Below are 21,609 nucleotides of genomic sequence, written 5' to 3'. Positions count from 1 at the left end.
CCATTCGTTTCTGGGCCCTGCCTCCCCCTTTGGCATGCATTGGCGCAGGGTGTCAGCATCATTTAGCAGCGATGACGCATGGGGAGTCGGAACGTAGACGTTCCATTTGACTGATAGCCAAAAGGTGGCATTCGAAGAGTATCGATGAAAAAATAGATAAAGATGATCTCTGCTGTCCGTGGATACAAGTAAGGACGGTGCCTTGAGCAACAGACGAAGATGCTAAGAGACCGGTAGAAGAGGAGGCTGGCTCCGCTGGTTGATGAGAATGTGTGTTCATATATCCATTGAAATCTTTGTTCTACTAAGACTTTGCCATGCCTGCCATTTCAGTAGTTTCTATGGCAGGGTTATCTCAGAAGTGGAATTTGAATCATTGGGTCCTAATGACTCAGCGGAGTCTGTGAGCAGGAAAAGGTGGCTGTATTTCCGGCTCTGCTGCTGATCAGAGTGTAACAACGCCTTCTCTTTGCTGTTTTCTCACTATTAGGCCCCCTCCATTCCTGCAGGGCATTATGAGGATAAACAAAATAAGCAAATGAAGCTATAAACCAATGGTACTTTATGTGTTAAGTAGCCAGGTAGGATCTTCTGGACTTGATGCAAAATACAGATATCTGCCTTTTGACAGACATTACTGTTTGATTTGTTTAAGGAGTTTACTAGATTATATGTGTTAAAATATGCTTGCAATTCAACGTGAAAGGTTCCAAACCATTTGACTACCTGGCTTTTACAGAAATACTGTAATACAGTAAGGGTCTATGAGGTAGTCTTCATAGTCTTTTTATTTCACGCCATAAAGAGTTCCCGATCGCTTGCTGAACGCCAGACAGTGGAGGAAATCAGTGAGTATAACCGAGTCCTGATTCTCCCAGGGACCTTTGAGTGGATGGGGCTGATAAGCGGACGTCTAGGGAAATCTATTCGCTCTCCTGTAATAAGTGTTAATAAGAGAAATCAGGCAGGATAAGGAGACGGAGAGGCGGGGGGAGGTGTTGGTGGTGCGTTTCTGATCAGGTGACACTTGAGCAGAGACCTGGAGGAAGTGAAGTACGGGCCAGGTGGGATGCCTGGGCCATTCTGGTTGGAGGAGCACAGGTGGAGAGGCTGGCCGTCAGCTGTGTGGGTGAACCGAGTGAGCCATGGGCAGAGCAGACGGCACAGGTCAGAGGAGGGCACGGGCAGGTGGCCTAGGGACACCAGACACACTCTCAACATTTACGTTGTGGTGGTGGTTTGTTAGAAGAGTGGTCACATTTTAAGTTTTTGATAAGATGACAAATTCTCATTTCTGGGAAGAGACGCCTGCCTATCAGAAAACACACCAACCATAGAAATCCAGAATGAAAGGTGTCACTAAAGAGGATTCCTGAAACAGTTTTGTCCTGGGAGCAAAATGGGAGGGCCAGACAGTCAATTTCCTTTACAAAAAAAAGGGGGGAGGGGACTCTTTCCTAATTGATTATATTTTTATATTGAGATCTAATCGACAGGTAGCATTATATTAGTTTCAGTTATTAAAGCATAATGATTTTAGTATTTGCATATATGACAAAATGATCACCTTAGTAAGTCTAGTTAATATCACCTCACATGGCTACAGTCTGTCTTCTTTTTTCTTTTTTTTCTTTTTTGCTTTTTTAGGGCTGCACCCAGGGCATATGGAGGTTCCCAGGCTAAGGGTCTAATCAGAGCTATTGCTGCCGGCCTACAGCACAGCCACAGCAATGCCAGATCCCTAACCCACTGAGCGAGGTCAGGGATTGAACCTGTAACTTCATGGTTCCTGGTTGGATTCGTTTCCACTGCACCATGACAGGAACTCCCAGTCTTATTTCTTAGCATGAGAACTTTTAAGATCGCTCAGCAAGTTTTGAATATACAATATGATATTATTAACTATAGTTGTAATTATATATATATATAATATGAAGTCATGATGAATGATATTAAATTGTTTGGAGGGGGTCTTGGAGGGGTGGTTCTTTTCCCCCCACAATCGCTGGAGAGTTAATCAGGCACAGTAAACGCCATCCTAGACTCCTGACTGGCCCGGCTCCATCGCGGCTCCAGGCCGCGCGCCCAGGGTGTGGAATCCCATCTTCCTCCTAGAAGCCGGGTCTTCCCTTCCACCCCCCCCGTCGCCCTTCCTGCTCCTGTGCCGGCCGGATCACCCCAGTTAGCTTCCTCCCGCATCTCCTCCCACCCTCCCCTTGATTTTCATTTGTGATTTTTTGTCACTGTGGTGAAAACCACATGGCAGAAGTTTCCCATCGCAACCACGTGGCGCAAGGCGGTGATATTAACACACACCCCACGTAGGGCGACAGCGCTCCGGGACTTGGTCTCTCGCGTCCCCACCACCGCGTGTTCTTTAGAAACATAGCGTAGGACAGTGTTTCCCCTGCCGCCGCCTCTGGAGTGCTCCTTATTTTTGTGTCTTTGCATCTCACACGCTTCCCGACACCTAGGAGCTGAGAATTAAACGTTAAAGGGCATTTTCCGCAGCAGCCGCTTGCAAAGCGCTTACTCGGCACCAAGCCGTGTTCTCAGCGCTTTGCGAACACGCATGCATTTCCTTTTCTCCAGAACCCTTTGTGCTTCCTCTCATGTGACGAGGAAACCGAGGCACGAAGAACGAGTGGGACTTGCACAAGGTCACGGCTCAGGGTGCACAAATCCACTTCTAGTGGACGAAAAAGCACCGTGAAGAAAGACAGAGCCCGCCCCGGGCTCCGGGAACCCCAGACAGGGTGGGTCTCCGCCGGCTGGGAGGTGGTGACGCCGCGCATCTCAGCTCCTGAGGTCCTTCTGAAAAGCTTCTTTGTCCCCTGCCTCCCAAGCCCGGCAGACACGTGTCTCCCCGGCTCCCCCCACCCCGAGGCTCCCTCCACCCCCAGCGCTTTCCTGCTCCGGCCACGTGAGGCCTCCTTTGTGCTCCAATCTGCTGTAGTGACTCTTGGACTCTCCTGGGGCGTAGGGGGTTAAGTGCCAGCTTTCGCTCTGGGGCTTGGAGGGGAATTTACCAGCTAACTCTGCACACCCCTCCCCGATCTGGTGTTTAAAAGGCTAGCAGAGTGTTTCTAGATGGGGTCCACAGACCAGCAGGATTCAAACCACCGCAGGGGCTCCTTGAACGTGCAGCTTCCTGGGTTCCACCAGAGACGGGCTAAATCAGTCTTTGCATCTGGGGCCCTCACGTCTGTGTTGCCAGCTTCGTAAGCACTCTGGGGTTAGAGGATGTGCCCTTGCACTTTGGGAGGGGAAAGAGATGACATAAGCAAAGAGAGTTTCTTTTCTTCTTTCTCAAGAAATAAGAAATGTCTTTGCAAGTTTCTCTCCCCAGAGAGCACAGGGAGATTCTCTAATCCTACCTTGGCCTTGTTCTTCTGCTGGTTAAGAGAGAGGAGTTGCAGGACAGTGGGCGAGCCAGACCTGGGGGGTATATATGTGGAAACGCTTGTCCTCTGCAGGAAGGATGGTGCACTGTGGCTGTTGGACCGCTGCCTGCTTTTTTGGAAACTTGGCCTCTGTGTCTGTCTTGTCCTTGAGCCATTTGCGCTCCGGTGGTGGAGTTGGGTAACTGCTAGGAAGGCCATACAGCCTACACAGACTGACATGTTTACTCTCGGGCCTTTTACAGAAGTTTGTCAGGGAGCTGAATATCCTATAGAACTTCCTGAAAAGATGGAAAATTTTCCACCTGCTTTCCAGTGGGGCGGCCACTGGAACTCGAAGTTTGGGTATTGATCGCTTAAGGAGTGGATCATGATTGAGGAAGAAATTGTCATTTTATTGAGTTTTAATTTAATTTTCAAAGGTAATTTAAATTGCAGGAGCAACGTTTGGCTGATGGCTTCTGTAACAGATTGTGCCTGGGTTTTAGGTGGGAGTTGGCTGTGGGGGGTCAGTTAGGTCCTGACGAAGGGTTCACATCAGGCCCCTGAGGAGAGGGAGCCTGGAGGAAGGAAGGAATGAGTGCATCTAGAAAGAGTGCCTTTTAGAAGAACTTTGCATTTTTTTTTCCGTTGTGATTTTTTTTTTTTAATGGCCCACCCCAGGGCATATGGAAGTTCCCGGGCCAGGGATGGAATCTGAGCCACAGCTGCAGCAACACCAGATCCTTTAACCCACTACGCTGGGTGGGGGAGCCAACCCACCTCTTCACAGAGACCCGAGCTGCTACAGGCAGGTTCTTAACCCATGGTGCCACAGCGGGAACTCCCCCGCTGTGATTTTTAAACATTGTTGTTCGGGTTCCCCTGTGCCACGTAGCAGCTTTTTGACCCTGGTCTAGTTATTAGCTTCTCTCTGCCTCAGTTTCCTCATTGGTAAAACACGGAGAGTGATGGTACCTACCTTACAAGAATGGTTGTGAAGTTTAAGGGCTTCAACAGTGCCTTGGATATAGGAAGAACATTCTAAGGGTTCACTACCCTTACATTATTTCATCAATCTTTTATAGCTCTGTCTAGGAGGTAATTATTATTTTCCACCCCCCTTCTTTTTAAAAGGAAAATGGATTTCGAATTCCAGGATAGTATTGTGTGCATCTGGCCGATGTAGTCTCTTGCTGACTTGGAGACCAGCTACGCTTTGTCTTCTTCCATGAAGGTCAGTTGACCCAGTAAGGTCAGTGTGACTTCCTGTGACATGGTATCATCTGAGTTCTGCGGATGGTCACTGCTCCCATTGATGGAGGCACGTTACTCTGCAGAAACTGCTCGCCGGTAAACGGGCTCTATTTAACCAGAAGCAGGACGTTTCCTAGCGTTAGTGCTTGCTCCTAAGCTGAAGAAGTCCTAGTAATATTTGAAAGGAAGTATGTTTGCATTTTGTCTGGAGTCGTGTCAGAATCTCCTAACATGAGGAGGCTTGATATCATCCCTTTTAGAGAAGCGTGAGCAGGGCTGGCAGGACCATATTGGGAGGTGGGAGTTGCATTTGTGTAAAAGATAACAGCAACGGAAATCAAAAGTGAAGGGAAGAAGCCCCTCAGAAGGGTATCCCTATAGGTTTGAAATTGCGTGATCATTTGTTAACTTTCTCATCTTTCGTGTTAGCTGCTGATAACCCAGGGCTATATACGTGCCGTGACTAAACAGTATCACTTTTTAAAAATTTCTGGAAGCCAACGCATGTGGCCTCTTGAAAATCTACTTTCAGGTTTCCCGAGACAGTAAGGATGTAACAGCCCTTTTTAGCCCTCAGATCTGTTCTCCAAGGATGGAACAGCAGAGGGTTAGCAGATTTTATGTGCTCAACAGTTGTTCTTCAGGGCTGCCTTTTGGATCTGGAAGATGATGTGGCCGCCCCTTGAGAAGCAGATAATATAAGGAGAAAGCCAGGCCCAGGTGGCGGGGCTGCTCCTTAGGCAGCAGTGACCCCACCCTTGGGCCATCATGTTCTCTCTGGTTTGTATTTTCAAATTCTCGATTGTGTTTGAATGTATCTGGGATGCATTGACTCTGCCCAGCGCTGTCGTGGGCTCATCTTCCACAGAGCGGAAAGAACCAGCCGATGGTCAGCCGTTCGCATCCTCCAGCCCGAGCAGCCTGGAACTGTGCTCATCCTCGGGTGGGCGGATGTGCAAGGCCCCAGGTCTCTGACCGGCTGTGGCCCTGAGCTCCGTATCTGACCGCAGCATTTGCCTGCTAGACTTTATCTCCTGCTCTTCTAGCACAACCTGCAGCCCATGGACAGCCATTTCTTGCATCACTTCAGCTGAAAGAAAGTAAAGCGATGAAAACTTTTCCTCCTGCTGTAAATTCCGTCGTTTTTCCTCTCCTTCGGTTTGAACCGTAGAGAAGAGGCGGCTTGCAGTTTAGAGGGCTGTGTTTTCCAATGAGAGAGTTCCTGGGGTAGAAACCTTAGTAATATAAATTGCAGCGCTAGAATTAATGAGTGGACACTACGCGATGACCGACTCACGCTCAATGTGAGGAAACGTTGGTTAGGCCCTGGCGCCTGTCAGTCTGCTGTGGACAGACGGTGGACGTGCTCGGTCTGGATGATTCTGTCTGGGACATGGGCACAGAGAGGAACTCAGTGAGATGGTGCTGTATGTTATGGTGCTAGGTACTTCAAAGATAATGAAAGCAGATGTCTTTATTAAACCTGTGATGTTGCCTTACTTAGAGTGTTATGTTCAAGGAATTCTTTTTTCCTGAAATCAAAGCAGCATGAGACTAACTTATTGAATGTGGCATTAACAGGTACGTGTGTTCTGATGATGTGTGTTGTATAATCATCTTCCGTGCACGTTTATTTTAAAAATGAATGAGTGATTAACTCATGAGAGTAAACATGAGTGATTTCGGCAGTCGTTTCTTTTCTTTTTCTCTTTTTGTCTTTTTGCATTTTCTTGAGCTGCTCCTGCTGCATATGGAGGTTCCCAGGCTAGGGGTTGAATCGGAGCTGTAGCCGCTGACTTACGCCAGAGCCACAGCAACGCAGGATCTGAGCCACGTCTGCGACCCACACCGCAGCTCACGGCAACGCCAGATCCCCAACCCACTGAGCAAGGGCAGGGATCGAACCCGCAACCTCATGGTTCCTAGTCAGATTTGTTAGCCACTGCGCCACGACGGGAGCTCCATCAGCAGTTGTTTCTTTGGAATGGACCGTAGCCATCACACTGTGGGGGCGTCATGGAGGATAGAAGTAGAAATGGAACACAGCCTTTGCAGTCCGATTGGAGCAGTGGACCTGCGTGCGTCAGCTAGGTCATAAGTGAGACGAGGAAAAATATTAAAAATCAAATCATACAACAGAAGTGACAAGGGAGCCATTTAATCCTTCCTGGAGCAGTCCTGGGAGGAGAGGTGGACTGACCTCAAAGACAACTAAGGTCGCAAGGGGCAGGTGTCATGAATGAGCATCTCTTTGGTATCTGCTGTGTGTGCGATGATATTCTGCGTGGTTGGGGTCTCTTGCCCTCCTTCTCCAGATGAGGGAATGGGTGAGGAGTGGAGAGGGAGTTTGTCCAGGATCTCGGTGAAGGAGGGATGTTGAGTAGCTGAACAGAAGGTGTGTGGGGACAGGGAGCTGGAGAAGAGGTATCTCGGAGTCTAATTACCTAACCCACATGGAGAGGTTGACTTTCCAGAGTCATGTCTGTGTGTCTCATACAAACGATGTTGGATGTGGGCATCGGCGTGATGAGCTTTGCCTTCCAGCTTCAGACGGTAATACACGGAAATCTCATCAGGTTGAGCTTTTGTCATGAGCCAGAAACAACACTGCAGTTAAGAGACTTACATTTGATTTTTTTTTTTTCCTACCGCTTGCTTGCTGAGTGTCTTGTAGAGACTGTCTCTTCTACTGTAACATGAGGGGCAAAACTACTGTCCCTTGAGTATGTGACAGTTCCACTCCGGTGTTACTGATGTATATACATATATGTATCAGTTGAATCTAAATAGAAAATGGGATTTAAAGCAGCAGCTCTTGCCCAGTCAGCCACAGACCCTAAATCTATTTGTGTTAGTTTAACACGAGTATCCCAGCTTCTTGTAAAAAGCTCCGGATAGGCAACGGAATTTTTGGTGAGATAATAGTCACTCACTCTGTCTTTCAGTCTTTACATTTATAAAATGAGTATATCATTCCTTTATAGTAAAAACATGATGGGCAATAAAGAAAATAGCTATGACATAAGTGACAACTGTTCCTAGTTGTATATAATTCAGTCTGTTGAAAGAAGCATCATTTTAAGATGTCTGTTACCTTCTGGCTGTATTTTTCTGTTGTGTATTTTTAAATTGTAGCTTTTAGAGACATCTAAACGACTTAGATGTTCAGACAGCACTGTCAAGTAGAGAAGACGGGCTGAAGCGACGTGAAGAGGAAGTTAGGGATGGTGGGGTCTGGGCACAGGAGCAGAGTCTCAAGACCCAGTCGTTCGCAGAATGACGTGCCTTTGAGCTCCTTCGTGTTAATACGTGTGTGTCAAAATTGTATTTTCTTAATTTTGATATTTAGTTGTACGTTTAAGTGATAAAAGCAGTAGGATACATTTTGGGAAACAGAGAAAAGAAAAAAATACCTTCACGAATCACTCTTGGCAACTCCGTGTCTTTTAGTTGTGCTGGAAATGTCAAGTTGTGATAAACGGAGCATTCGAGGTGTATTTTTTTGGATTAATACGGAACCATCGCTGGTATATGGCTGTTACAGTATTATTCCATTTAGTGGACACACCATGATTTTTCACTGTGGCTGGAACATCAGGTTGTTGGCAGTGCTTTACTGTAAAGGCAAAATGCTGTCATCTGTGACGCTGATGCCGCGCGCGCCTGTGGTTTTTCCGAGGTTTCGGCATCGTTCCTTAGGTGAGCTTTCCAGAATGGCTCTTCCCCTCTTTCTCGTGGTAAAAATAACGGCAGAACCACTCGATGGAATCATTTCTCAGACACAGCGTGTGCTTTTATTCCCTCCCCGAACAACCGATGAAGAGCTGATGGCATTGTTTTCGCCAGACATGAGTTTGAAGATATTACACTGACCATGGCTTTGAGTGGTTTGGACAAAAGAAGTTTTATGCCTATAAAAGTTTTATGCCAAGTGACTTGAGCTCCTGCCTGGTTATGAATTCACCTTGAACACACTGCTGAGAAGCATCTGATTGAGTAGAGGTCTATGCTCCGTATACTCTTGTATGCGGCTTAGTAAGTGGCCAGTTTGTGTGTAATCCCTCGCATCAGGGTGCCTGAAGACTGGCGGTGAGTTAGTGCTGTTGCTGGTGGCTGCTGGCCTGAGCACCTCCACTGCTGCCCCGCAGCCTCCTCAGGCACCCGTCCGCGACTTGCAGACCCGCGTCCCTGTAGAAGGGAGATTGCTGAAGGATGCGCATTGTGTGCTTTGCGCTGTCAGGCTCCGGATAACCCAGGGAGCATCCTGTGGTCTTAGGGTAGCCACAGGTCATAGAGAATAGCAGCCTGCATGCGTTGTCTTCCTCACATCTTAGTGATGAGAAGGCCAGTGGAGGGCTGGATAACAGCTGAACAGATTTAAAAGATGCCGCGTGGTGAGAAGGGCTGCGGAGAAAAATGAAACCCAGGAAGGGGCTAAGCAGTGTCCAGATGTGTGTGCGTGCACGAGCCCCCACGTGCTGCAGGCGGCCAGAGAAGCCTGGAGGAGGGACAGCAGGGGCCTGCGGCTGAGGCTGGGGGAGCAGTGGGCCAAGCAGGAGGCCAGCCTGGGCCAAGGCTCCGGGGCAGAAGGATGCTTGGAGGACCAGAGGACCGGCTCCAGGGCCAGGAAGCTGGCGTGGCGTTTCTGGCGGAGTGGAAGGGATTAAAGCCGATAAGACGGGTGTTACAGGGAGAGGGAATGCGTGTGGACATCTGTTCTGAGGAGTTTTCCTGCAGAGGGGAGCAGAGGAGTCCAGCAGAACTCAGGGGAGGGTGTGAGGTGAAGGAGGTTTTTTAAAAAGATGGGTGGATCCTGGTGTGCAGTTTCCGGACAGGTGGACCCAGTGGCGAGGGGAAGATGGGGGATGAAGGAGAGGAAGAGGCAGCTGCTGGAGGGCAGATGGCCTGCCCGTTAGAGACGGTGGGACACAGAGCCAGGAGTTGCTGTAAAGGGGGGCAGACGATCCCTCCCCAGAAACGGGAGGGCAGGAGCCTGGGTGTAAACGTGGGAAGTGGGGGAAGCGGAAGTGGGAGGGTGTGGAAACTCTCCTTCGATTGCTTCTGTTTTTTCAGTGAAATACAAAGCACACTGTTTTGCAGCTGCAGGTGGGGAGATTTCGAAAGAGAGGGCCACATATGGTGTAGACAAATAAGGCGGCGGCGTGCCGGCAGGGGAAGGACAGACGGTGGGATTGCGGGACTCACCTGAGGACCCATCTGAGATCCGTGGTCACGAATTTAAAATAGGTCGTGTGGGGGTTTCCGGGTGGCTCAGCAGGTTAAGGAGCAGGCGTTGTGACTGCTGTAGCTCTGGTGACTGCTCTGGCACCGGTTCGATCCCTGGCCCGGAAGCTTCCACATGCCAAGGGTGTGGCCGAAAATGGATGGTGTTGGTGTCCATCCGCAGGCGTTTTTCTCCAGCAGCCCGGGTACAGGTGCAAAAGGCGCAGCGGTTAAGACTGATAACAAGAGCTGTGGCTGGTCGGATGAGCAGGATGGAGAAGGCGGGGGGGCTGGGGGAGCAGGCGTGGAGGTGAGGAAGGAAGTCTTGGTGATGCCGGGCGCGCGGGAAGAGGACGTGTCAGGCCGAGTGACGGGGAAAGAGTTCGGGAGCCATGGACTGCAGTCCCCGTGGGATGAGCAGGTGACTGGAGTGAATGTCGGGCGGAATGACTGGGGAAGTTCAGTGTTTGAGAGATGTTTTAAGGGTAAGTAGAACGTGCTGATGGATTCCGTGGGGGGCGTGAGGGAAGGCGTCAAGTCACGGACGATGCTCGGCTTGGGTTGACTCCGTAAATGTGGTTTCCAAGCTCAGGTGGTCACAAGGCCAAGCAGGTGAGAACATCAAAAAATTGGAGTTCCCGTCGTGGCGCAGTGGTTAACGAATCCCACTAGGAACCATGAGGTTGCGGGTTCGATCCCTGCCCTTGCTCAGTGGGTTAACGATCCGGCGTTGCCGTGAGTTGTGGTGTAGGTGCAGACGCGGCTCGGATCCCGCGTTGCTGTGGCTCTGGCGTAGGCCGGCGGCTACAGCTCTGATTCGACCCCTAGCCTGGGAACCTCCATATACTTCAAGAGCGGCCCAAGAAAAGGCAAAAAAGACAAGAAGGAGAAAAAAAAGAGTGGGTGGGACGTGGGCAGGTGTGCTGAAAGGGGGCGGCTCAGCTGTGGTGTGAGTCTGGGTAAGTGGGTCCCAGGCTGCTAGACCTTTCTGTTAAAATAATACTAATAATAATCAGGACTTAAAGTGCACCTGCCGACTTGTAAATGCCGACTCCTCCTCCCGTTGTGGTTGGTGGTGTAAACCGGACACGAGTCTAGGTCGTTTTCAGACCCCAGGCCACCTCCCTCCCTTAGGCCACTCCCCCCGTCAGGGAAATGACATGTATACGCGCGAAGCTGCATCTGTACCTCACCGTGTTCGAGAAGGAACTTGCAGTCCCAGGAGGTGGGGGACACCTGCAGCCGTGGGCTCCGCCGTGCAGGCCGGTGACACCAGGGCGACACCAGGGCTGTTCTGAGAAGGGGCCGAGAGAGGTTCCACAGTGCCGACCCCCCTCCTGCCCTCGGTGCGTCATCTCCAGAGCCACGGGCCTTGCCCGCGGGTGTGCATTCTGTGTGGTTTCCATCCCTTTAACCTTGAACCAGTTTGCTGCACTTTATTTTTAGCTGCTGCTTTTCATGTCCAAGTTGATAAATGTGGTCACTGGCCCCATGAGGCTGGGCCCGGGGCAGCAAGGCCATGCAGAGGGTCCCTCCTGGCCGTGAACTACGAGAGGGCGTTGGCCCTGGTCACTTCGGTGAGCTGAGCACACGACGGGCGCACCTGCTGGGCGGAGGTGATGCCTCAGGACGGTCCAGGGCCAAGCTCTGTCCCTTGGAGCAGCTGCTGGGTGGGGGGCGGGGGGGCAGAGGCACAGCCAAGCCCAGGCCTGCCTCCCGTCAGGCTGGGAACCAGGACTTGTGTGGCTTGTCCTCAGCCTGCCCGTTTCCTCCGGCCGCGCGCTGGGAAGGACTAGAGGCCTGATGGTTGGTGGAGAGACCCGGTCCTCAGGGAGCGTGGCTGTGTGTTTGTGGGGTCCCCGCGATGGCCTGAGCCCCGGGGACACAGCGGGGACAAGGCAGACATCCCAGCTGTCATCCTGCTGGTCTGCTGCTCGCATCCTTCTTTCCCCTTGTTCGTCTGTCCCTCGGATTCGCGGAGGGGCCACAGCGTGCCAGGCCCTGGACTGGCTGTAGGGCTGACAAAAAAGTGACTGGCAGTCTGCTGGGGGGGAGGCAGAGGAGGACAGAACGTTTCTGCTTCACCCTGTAACCGAGGTGGCTTCAGAGGCCTGAGCATCCCCAGCTGGTTTTCGGGGATGAGGAAGATGCTAGAAGGAGGCACGTCCCCGCCTCAGAAGCCACCGTATTTACGTCCAAAAGCACGTTCTGCTTTTGCGTTTTCCACTCTTTGATCATTTGTATTTCAGGCTCCAAGTGTCCTTGTGTTCCCAGCAGAGCACCTGGGGCCCGAGGGCAGAGTGAGCGTTGGTTGAATGAATGAACAGCAAAGCATGTGCGGTGAGACGGAAATTAACTTGTTGCTGTCACGAAGAGCTTTTTTTTAGAAAAAGTGACATTTGCACCAGGTCTGGGACAGTAGGTGGCGGTTCCACATGAGAAGAGAGGGGGCTGGCCTGAGCCATTCGTTAAGCCCAGGAAACCACAGGGGCTTCTGGTCGGTGATGCAGGGTGGGTGGGGGGCGCCTGCGGGGAAGCGTGGAGACGGGAGAGGGTGGAGGCGCTTCTGCTGACCCTCCAGCCAGGGGAGCCTTTAAATGCTTGTTCCAGAGGGTTCTTTCAGAAACGACCTGTGGTGGCGATATGGTGGGTACATTGAAGGGCTTCCAGGATCAAAACAGGTTTTGTTTTGTTTTTTCCTTCCAGTTTCACTGAGATATAAGAGTGTGATATTTTTTGGAGTTCCCGTCATGGCGCAGTGGTTAACGAATCCGACTAGGAACCATGAGGTTGCGGGTTCGGTCCCTGCCCTTGCTCAGTGGGTTAACGATCCGGCGTTGCCATGAGCTGTGGTGTAGGTTGCAGACGCGGCTCGGATCCCGCGTTGCTGTGGCTCTGGCGTAGGCCGGTGGCTACAGCTCCGATTCAACCCCTAGCCTGGGAACCTCCATGTGCCACGGGAGCGGCCCAAGAAATGGCAAAAAGACCAAAAAAAAAAAAAAAAAGTGTGATATTTTTTAGGTGGGGGGTGGGGAGTGGAGGGAGAGCCAAGCCTGACTGGAGTTTGGGAGAAGGGGAAGGTGTTCTGAGGTGCAAGCTCACTCCAAGATGGTGAGGTTGAACCTTTGGGGGGCCTAGTGAGTGCAGGTGCAGGACGCCCCCAGAGCCGTGCTGGAGAAAGATGCTCAGGTCCACTGGCCGAGGCTGCAGACTCTGGGCCTTGGAGGCCACGGTTACAGTGACACACCCAGGGTTTCTGCCGAGCAGGAGGACGAGAACAGAAAACCAGAAGAGGCTCACGTCACCCCCTGTTTGTTCCGCAGCATCTGATTTCTTGCCCCAGTGGGGAGGCAGAGAAAGTACAACGCTGAGTGTTCACCTCTTGGGGCCTCAGTTACCTCCTTTGTCAAATAACCCTCTAGATCCCGTTCAGCACTAGCGGTCTGTGCACCTGTCCTTGGAGACATAGGGGAACTTCAGAAAACTTGGGTGCTCTCTGAAAGCCTGGCCAGCCACCCCCGCCAGCGTCCCGCTCAGGAAACGCATCCAGGCCTGGCAGAGCATGGCTGCTCAAAGCATTGCTGACTCACGATTGCTCATACTTTGTAGGTAAAGTTTGTAGGAAAACATCCCGGCTGGTTGAGCGTGTTCCATGTTAACCTGTTTTCCTCCGTCAGTGCAGCGGAAAAAGGAGGGCACGCCGTCTGCCCAGCATCTGGTCGTGCCGCAGCCTGTTCCTAAAATTGACAAGGGCTTTTCTGCAAGAACCCAAATGCGTGAACACAGCTGCTTACTTGTCCTGTATGTCTTGGTATAAAGGAAAATGATCTCACAGCAAGCCCTCCTAAGTTCATCTGTAGGGCGGGCTGTGGACGAGAGAGACTCGGTGTAATGGAGCCCTTTCTATTTTCTGACCTTCGTCAGCCCAGGAAGCCACCCACATAATAATAAAAATAATACCCAACATCTGCTCAGCCCCTCGGCGTCCCCAAGTGCCGTGTATATTCACATCCGCGTGTCAGAAATCAGATCCGCAATGTTCCGCTGCAGACTGATGCCCGCAAGGTGGGCATTGCGTGCACAGGGGACTGTGGTAAGGAAGCTTTTGAGAGTGGGCGGGTTGTTCTGTTTCTTTTTCAAGCCTCGACAGGGGAAGCAGCAATGTGGCTCAGAGCCGTGGCGTTAGACAGACATGGGTTCCAACCCCAGCTCTTTCAGCAGGGTGACCTTCAGCAGCCACGGAATATCTGCAAATCCCAGTGTCCTCGTAAACTCAGATGAGTTGGTGTGACAGGGAAGGAACTGAGGCTTATAACCCTTGCAGACCCCACCTGAACGGGAGAGGCTCAGCACCAAGGATGCTTAGACCGTGTACCCTTGGAGCTTGGCGTCACTGACTGGCCCTCATCTTGGGTCTCTTGGATTTTCGTTCCCACCCACCTTGCTCCTTCCCAGCCATCCCATTGGCTCTTCAAGCCCGGTTGGCACCACAGTTGACCTCATCCGCAGCCCCCCGGCCGGTCCCCGGTGCCGGTCACCCTCCATCCCCCTGCGCGCGATGCTGCACCCTAGCCTCACACTCGGCGGAATGACCCTGTTTCTAAAGCTCGGCTGCGTGTTCCTGTGAATTTGCACTGTCTCCCTGTTGTCTGCTGAGTAAAACCAAACTCTGGTCGGAATTCAGGGTCCTTGGAAATCAAGCTGAACCTTAACCTTTGACTCTGTCTTGTGTGACGACTCAGCACGAGTTCTTTGCTTTGGTTACAGCAGACGTCTTAACCTCAGACATGCGGGGACTGCAGGTGCCTTTGCTCAGCTGTCCTCCTGCCTAAAATGCCACACACCTGTCTTCCAGCTCAGGCACGGTGAGGAACTCATATACTGACACGCTTCCCTCGGCTTTCTGTTTTTCCCCTGCTCTGTGAGTGTCCTGGCACGGTTGGGGCACACTGCCTTCCTGGCGGCGTCACGCTGGCCTTGTAAGAAGAGGTGCAGAGTAGCAAACTGCAGAGGGAGGTGTTTTTGAGTTAGAGGACTGGTAAAGGGTGAGAAAGCGATGAGTTTCTGGTTCAGGTGCACTCAGCAGCATTTTTCTAGGACCCCCCCCCGGAGAATCCTCATTTTGCTGTGGGTGGTGGGACCCTTTGTGTGGATGGAATAAGCACATCCTGCTTCAGCAGCCTTAAGACCTCTGAGTGGAGCTGGGAGCAGGGCTGGACCCTCACTCCTCAGACCGTGGCTTCAGACCCCGGGCTGTAGAAGCCAAAAGGCCCCAAAGACATTGAAGTTCATTCTCCAGCTTCCTCGCTGTCCTTTGCACTTAGGCACAACCCGATGTCTCTCGGACATACAGACAACTGCTGTGTCCTTCGGTCTTGACGGTTGAAATTACCCTGGTTTGCTGAGGCACTGCCTCACTGGCTTGCATCTTTCCTTCTGCCCCTTTATCTCTGGGAGGAGCAGCTGAGAGGGGTATGAATGGGAGATTCTGTTCCATGCCACCCCTCATCCAGACGATGCGCTGCATTCATCTTTCCCTCTCCCACCTTCTGGAGTCTAGGTCCTCGTCCATGGCAGGTGGTAGGAACGGAAGGAGCCCATGATTTTCTCTGTCTGCCGGTTCACTGAATCTCCGGAGCGTGGGAGTGACAGCCTTAAGACGGGAGGTGGCCGTCTCGAGAGGCCCAGACCAGGCAGAGACTGCGAACTGCCTAAGAGATGGTAGCCACAGCGAGGACTTGCTTTTTTGGTCCAAGTTTCTCCTGAAAGGTCTAGGTCAAGAGGGGAGGCTCTGGCAGCTCTTAGAGCCTGGCTCACTCAGTCAAAGTTCTCCTGATCCAGTAAGAAAAGTGCTCCTTAAATCACAGTGAGAGTGCAGAGCTGCCTTCGTCTACAAGGCCAAGGACATGCTTTTAGAAACTGTAAGGCAATCGCTTGGTAGTAAGTGATTGAAAACGGGGCAGAGGCGGAAACACGCTCCTTGGTTTTATCTCAGAACATGTAGTACATTCGCAGCCCCTACAATGACAGCAACGCAGCTCATTTAGAAAAAGGGGGAAATGCTTATCAGGTTAACCAGGTCAGGTGCAAAGACGCACGTGCAGCATGATAGCTTCAGGGTAAAATGAAAACCACCCAGGTATTCACAGCACAGCGTGGAGAGGGGCACCACAAATGCACCCAGTGGTTGGAAAATGATCCGATTTGTTTGATTTCTCTTACTGCTCTGGTCTATATTCTCCAGTTTCTCTTTATTGACTCTTACTTTATCATCAAAATGTCACTTTTAAAATGATGTACCAGAGTTCCCGTTGTGGGGCAGCGGAAACGAATCCGACTGGGAACCATGAGGTTGCGGGTTCCATCCCTGGCCTCACTCAGTGGGTTAAGGATCCGGCGTTGCCGTGAGCTGTGGTGTAGGTTGCAGATGCGGCCCGGATCCTGGGATCCCGCGTTGTGTGGCTGTGGTGTAGGTTGGCAGCTACAGCTCTGATTGAACCCCTGTGCTGGGAACCTCCATGTGCCATGGGTGTGGCCCTAAAAAGACCAAAATAAATACATAGATAAATAGATAAATAAACCCTGTTGCATATGGTGGTGGTTTGGGTGGGCAGAAGTCTGGAAACCTCAGATTCCTGGACACATTACCAAGAAGCAAAGCAAGTTATCTCGTTCAGTTAATTAATACAGAACAAGTGCTTAGAGCAATGCTTGGGGTACGTAAGCTGGTCGTTTCCATTTCATTATGTGTATCGTTATCACCCCTAGATATTAGCACATCTTATAACACCTTGCCTAAATCGCAGTACTCGCTGGATGCTTGTTGGGTTGAATTTTCCAGACTCTTCACCACCCTGGTTCGTGTAGTAGCTGGGTCTGTTTGGCAGAACACGGAACAGCAGACGTGATCTTCCAAGTAGCAGGATTAGTGGGACCTTCTCCTCCTCTGTCCTGATCACCGTCTTTCTGGTATGTTGGTCTGGTGGCCAAGTCTCGTCTTTGCTCCTGCTGAGCCCCCAATCTGTGAAAACACCAAAGTCTTTTTCCTAGATGCAGTAGCTGTTAAGCCAGTTCTCTTACCTTGATCCATGCTCTTGAATTTTATGAATTAAATTAGTTAACATGAATCTCTGCAAAATCTAACCTGTTTTATTTTGGCCCAGCTTTCAGACAGTTAATGCGGGGGGGGGGGTGTTTTTTGTTTTTGTCTTATTATGGCTGCACCAGAGGCATATGGAAGTTCCCAGGCTTGGGGTTGAATTGGAGCTGCAGCTGCCTGCCTACATGGCAACACCAGATCCTTAACTGACTGAGCGAGGCCATGGATTGAACCCGCATCTTCATGGGTACTAGTCAGGTTCTTAACCCACTGAGCCACAACGGGAACTCCCATTGATGTGTTTTTATTGCTAATTTTCTGTTCCAGTGCCACCCTCTTTGTGCAGTCAGACTTTCTCTGCAACCATATCATTGATTTAAAATGTGGGACAGGGAGTTCCCGTCGTGGCGCAGTGGTTAACGAATCCGACTAGGAACCATAAGGTTGCGGGTTCGGTCCCTGCCCTTGCTCAGTGGGTTAACGATCCGGCGTTGCCGTGAGCTGTGGTGTAGGTTGCAGACACGGCTCGGATCCCGCGTTGCTGTGGCTCTGGCGTAGGCCGGTGGCTACAGCTCCGATTGGACCCCTAGCCTGGGAACCTCCATATGCTGCGGGAGTGGCCCAAGAAATAGCAACAACAACAAAAAGACAAAAAAAAATAAATAAATAAAAAAATAAAATAAAATGTGGGACAGGACAGGAACAAGACTGAGAGCCCCGTGCGCTGGCATTTGGAGCCTCTGCATTGGTCAGCATCGATGGACAGCTCAGGCTCTCATTCACGAGGGGCTCCTTATTTCATTTCTAATGCCACCAGAACTCATCTCTTTCGATACTTGGCTAATGACAGATTAGGCTCAAGTGAGGAGGGAGAGAGAATTCTAGAGGTGAGTGGACTGCTCATAGCCTGAGATGATGGTCTGATGTCTCAGAAGGACGAGGCCCAGGTGTACAAGACATTTAGGGGGTTAGAGGATCTCAGGGTGGAATTCAGACTATGGCAGAAGAATCTAACAGTGTTACAGAGGTATGACATGAACTCACTGAAGGGGGTGGACGTACATCACCTTGGCAATGAGTGGAGACCCTAAGTCTAGAGCCCAGGGGACTGTGCATAAGCACTTTATTGACTCTGGTTGGGAAGTTGTTTCCCACGAGGGCAAGCATGCAGAAACCACTGTATATGCCCTGGAGTTGAATAATTAAGTCGACGTGTCGTGGGTGACGGGAGGCAGTTTTATCACCTGGAATGGGAGGTTGTAGATCAATGAGGGAAGGAGGGACCCATGTGGAAAGGGATGGAGTTGGAGATGGGAGTATGGATTCATGTCATGTGCTCGTAAGTTAAACGTATATCTAGCTGTGTGTGCACGGGGATGTTTATAGAGAAGCGTATGTGCACGGGCAGCATACACACACATGTGTCTGTCAGCTGAGAGGACCTGGAAGCAACAGCACCCCAGGAGCAGCAAGCACGCCCAGCGCCCAGAGCTTGGTGTCTACCGCCCCTCTGTAATAAAAGGAACCAGGAGCCCTTGCCGAAAGGCTGATTTTAGGGCGGGGGCGGGGCGTGAGCGAAGTGAACCTGCAGCATCTTTACTGTAAGAAATAAGGAAGCTGCTCCCAACCCCCCCAGTGATGGAGGTTCGTTAGGGGCGCACTGGAGTTAACCAAATAGTTCCTGTGGCCAAGGCTGAAACCATTGGAGCAACAAAATGAAGTCGTAATGAATTCTAACCCACACTGTAACATAAATGCTCACGAATAAATAAATAAATGAGGGAGAACAGACAAATTGGTGCAGAAAAATTGCAATGATCTCTGCAGACACTCTGCCCTCAGGGAGGGGACCGTCCCCGCCCTTCCCCCAGCATGGGGCCTGCATAGCGGCTCCCCTGCAAGGGTGCTGTGTGGAAAGGGGCTGAGCAGACCAGCAGCACCCCAGCCTGCTGGCCACGGCTCATATCGGCACAGTGACGGGTCGTGGTAGTATTTCCCCTTGATGCCACATAATGCACATAGCACTTTACCTCCAGAGTCTTCCTTCCCCATAAACCCATAATCCCAGTCTAATCATGTGAAAAATATGAGACATGTCAGGACTACTCAGTGGCATGTGGTATCCCGGAAAAAGGAGATTACATAAAATAAAAAATAGGAAATTGGAGTTCCTGTCGTGGTGCAGCAGAAACAAAGCCGATTAGTATCCATGAGGATGCGGGTTCCATCCCTGGCCGTGCTCAGTGGGTTAAGGATCCTGCGCTGCCGTGAGCTGTGGTGTAGGTGGCGGATGTGGCTCAGATCCCACGTGGCTGTGGCTGTGATGTGGGCCGGCAGCTGCAGCTCTGATTCGACCCCTAGCCCGGGAACTTCATATGCTTTGGGTGTGGCCTAAAAAGACAAAAACCAAGAAAAAACAGGAAATCTACAAAAAATCACAGACCTTAATGAACAGTGACATATTGATGTTGGTTCATTACTTGTGGCAGATGTAATACTAACGGATGAGATATTAACAATAGGGCAACCTAAGTGTGAGGAATAGTCTAACTCTTGGTAGCAGCCTCACAACTTTTCTGTAAATCGAAAACGGCTTTAAAATAAAGGGTTTATCTAAGGGCGGAAGAAAAGGTGCCAGGACTGCAGAACATTTCAGGTGCCACACCCGGCGCCTGGGGCCTCCCTGGTATAAAGCTGTGTGTTGATTGATAGTCTTCATGTAGAAGCTGAGTCACCAGGAACAGTGTCAGCCGCTCCCCAGGTGCTGCTTTAACTCAGAGCTTGTCCTTGTGTTTCCTGGTCAGAGCCAACTTGTTGGTATTTCTAGCCCCAGGCTCCTACAAACTCTTTCAGGCATTCAGTCTTCCTGACGCAGTTTGGGCCAGAAGTGAGCCTGGGTACCCTTGGTGTGTGAGATTCAGGTCCCAGGCAGCCTCTCGTCTCTCTCCTTTTATCTCCTGGCAGAATCTCTGGCTCCTGGCTCAGGTATATCCACTTTTATTTTGAAATATTTCTAGACTTAAGACAAAGTCATAAAAATAATACAGGAAGTTCTCAAATACCCTGATCCCAGCTCCCCCAATGTCTTATGCAACATAGAACAGTTGTAGAAGCCAGAAAATTAACATTCATACAAGACGATTAATCTGCAGACCTTATTTGAATGTTGCCAGTTCTTCTGTTTTTTTTTTAAATTTTTTATTGTAGTTGGTTTACAATGTTCCGTCAATTTCTGCTGTACAGCAAAGTGATACATATATACCAGTTATACATATATACCTTCTTTTTCTCACATTATCCTCCATCCTGCTCCATCACAAGTGACAGGGTATAGTTCCCTGTGCGATACAGCAGGACCTCATTGCTAATCCACTCCAAACGCAATAGTTTGCATCTACCAACCCCAAACTCCCCGTCCATCCCACTCCCTCCCCCTCCCCTTTGGCAACCACAAGTCTGTTCTCCACATCCATGAGTTTGCTTCTTCTCTGAGATCGTTTTATTTGTGCTGTATATTAAGATGCCAGATATAAGTGATTTCATATGGCTTCACTTCATATGAGAGTCTCTAGTCTTAACTTCACTTTTTCTTTCTGACTTAACGTTCACTTAGTATGAGAGTCTCTAGTTCCACCCGTGTTGCTGCAGATGGCATTGTTTTGTTCTTTTTATGGCTGAGTATCATTCCATTGTGTATATGTACCACATCTTCTTAATCCATTCATTTGTTGGACATTTAGGTTGTTTCCATGTCTTGGCTATTGTGAGTAGTGCTACAGTGAACATATGGGTGCATGTATCTTTTTGAATGAAAGTTTTGTCTGGATATATGCCCAAGAGTGGGATTGCTGGGTCTTAGGGTAGTTCCATATTTAGTTTTCTGAGGAACCTCCACACTGTTTTCCATAGTGGCTGTACCAATTGACATTCCCACCAACAGTGCAGGAGGGTTCCCTTTTCTCCACACCCTCTCCAGCCTTTGTTATTTGTTGACTTGTTAATAATGGCTGTTCTGACTAGTGTGAGGCGGCACCTCATTGTATTTTTGATTTGCATTTCTCTAATCGGTAGCGATGTTGAGCATTTTTTCATGTACCTGTTGGCCATGTGTGTCTTCTTTGGAGAAATGTCTGCTCAGGTCTTCTGCCCTTTTTCCACTGGGTTATTTGTTTTTTTTTTTTCCTATTGAGTTGTATGAATTGTTTGCATATTTTGGAGTTTAAGCCCCTTGTCGGTTGCATCGTTTTTGAAACTCTTTTCTCCCATTCTGTAGGTTGTCTTTTTTTTTTTTTTTTTTTTTTTTCTCGTCCGTTTTTCTATTAACCTTCTTCTTCTGTCTCAGGATCCAGTGCCGGGCCCCACGTGGCACTCAGTCACCTCCATTTTGTGATAGCACCTCTGTTTTTCTTTGTCTTTTAGGACGCTGACACTTTATTGAAGCATATTAGCCAGTTGTTCTGTATATTATCCTTCCGTTGGGTTTTTGGCTGTTTTCTCGTGATTAAATTAGGGTTAGGCATGTGGGGCAAGAATATCATGAGCTTGTGTGCTGTCCCCAGTCCATCACGCCAAGGCGTGCGTGACATCGGTATGTCTCCCCGGTGGGAATGTTCACTTCCATCTCTTGATTGGGTGGTGTCTGCCAGGCGT

The 21,609-nt window shown here is 50.2% G+C and overlaps 1 protein-coding gene across 15 annotated transcripts in view; it reads left to right on the top strand.

Moving 5' to 3' along the window:
• LRRC8D (leucine rich repeat containing 8 VRAC subunit D) overlaps positions 1–21,609 on the top strand; it is a 115,958-nt gene that overhangs the window by 57,006 nt on the left and 37,343 nt on the right. For 5 of the 15 annotated variants that reach the window (XM_085024112.1, XM_085024115.1, XM_085024111.1 and 2 more), the window contains exon 2: positions 16,702–16,829. The exons of 6 other annotated variants lie outside the window; for them this stretch is intronic. The gene's annotated coding sequence lies outside the window, so the exon portion shown is untranslated. Of the gene's footprint in view, positions 1–4,517; positions 4,618–16,701; positions 16,830–21,609 lie in introns of all 15 variants that reach the window. 4 more of the 15 variants (XM_005663699.4, XM_085024113.1, XM_085024109.1 and 1 more) reach the window with 1 other exon arrangement.

The sequence above is a fragment of the Sus scrofa genome, chromosome 4 (assembly GCF_054392235.1).
Source record: "Sus scrofa isolate SSC_HxYL_T2T_F1_AM1 chromosome 4, Sscrofa_HxYL_maternal_Yorkshire_Landrace_v2.0, whole genome shotgun sequence".
Lineage (NCBI taxonomy): Eukaryota > Metazoa > Chordata > Mammalia > Artiodactyla > Suidae > Sus > Sus scrofa.
The sequence above is the reverse complement of the archived record's forward strand: the minus strand, read 5'-3'. Positions and strand labels throughout refer to the sequence as shown.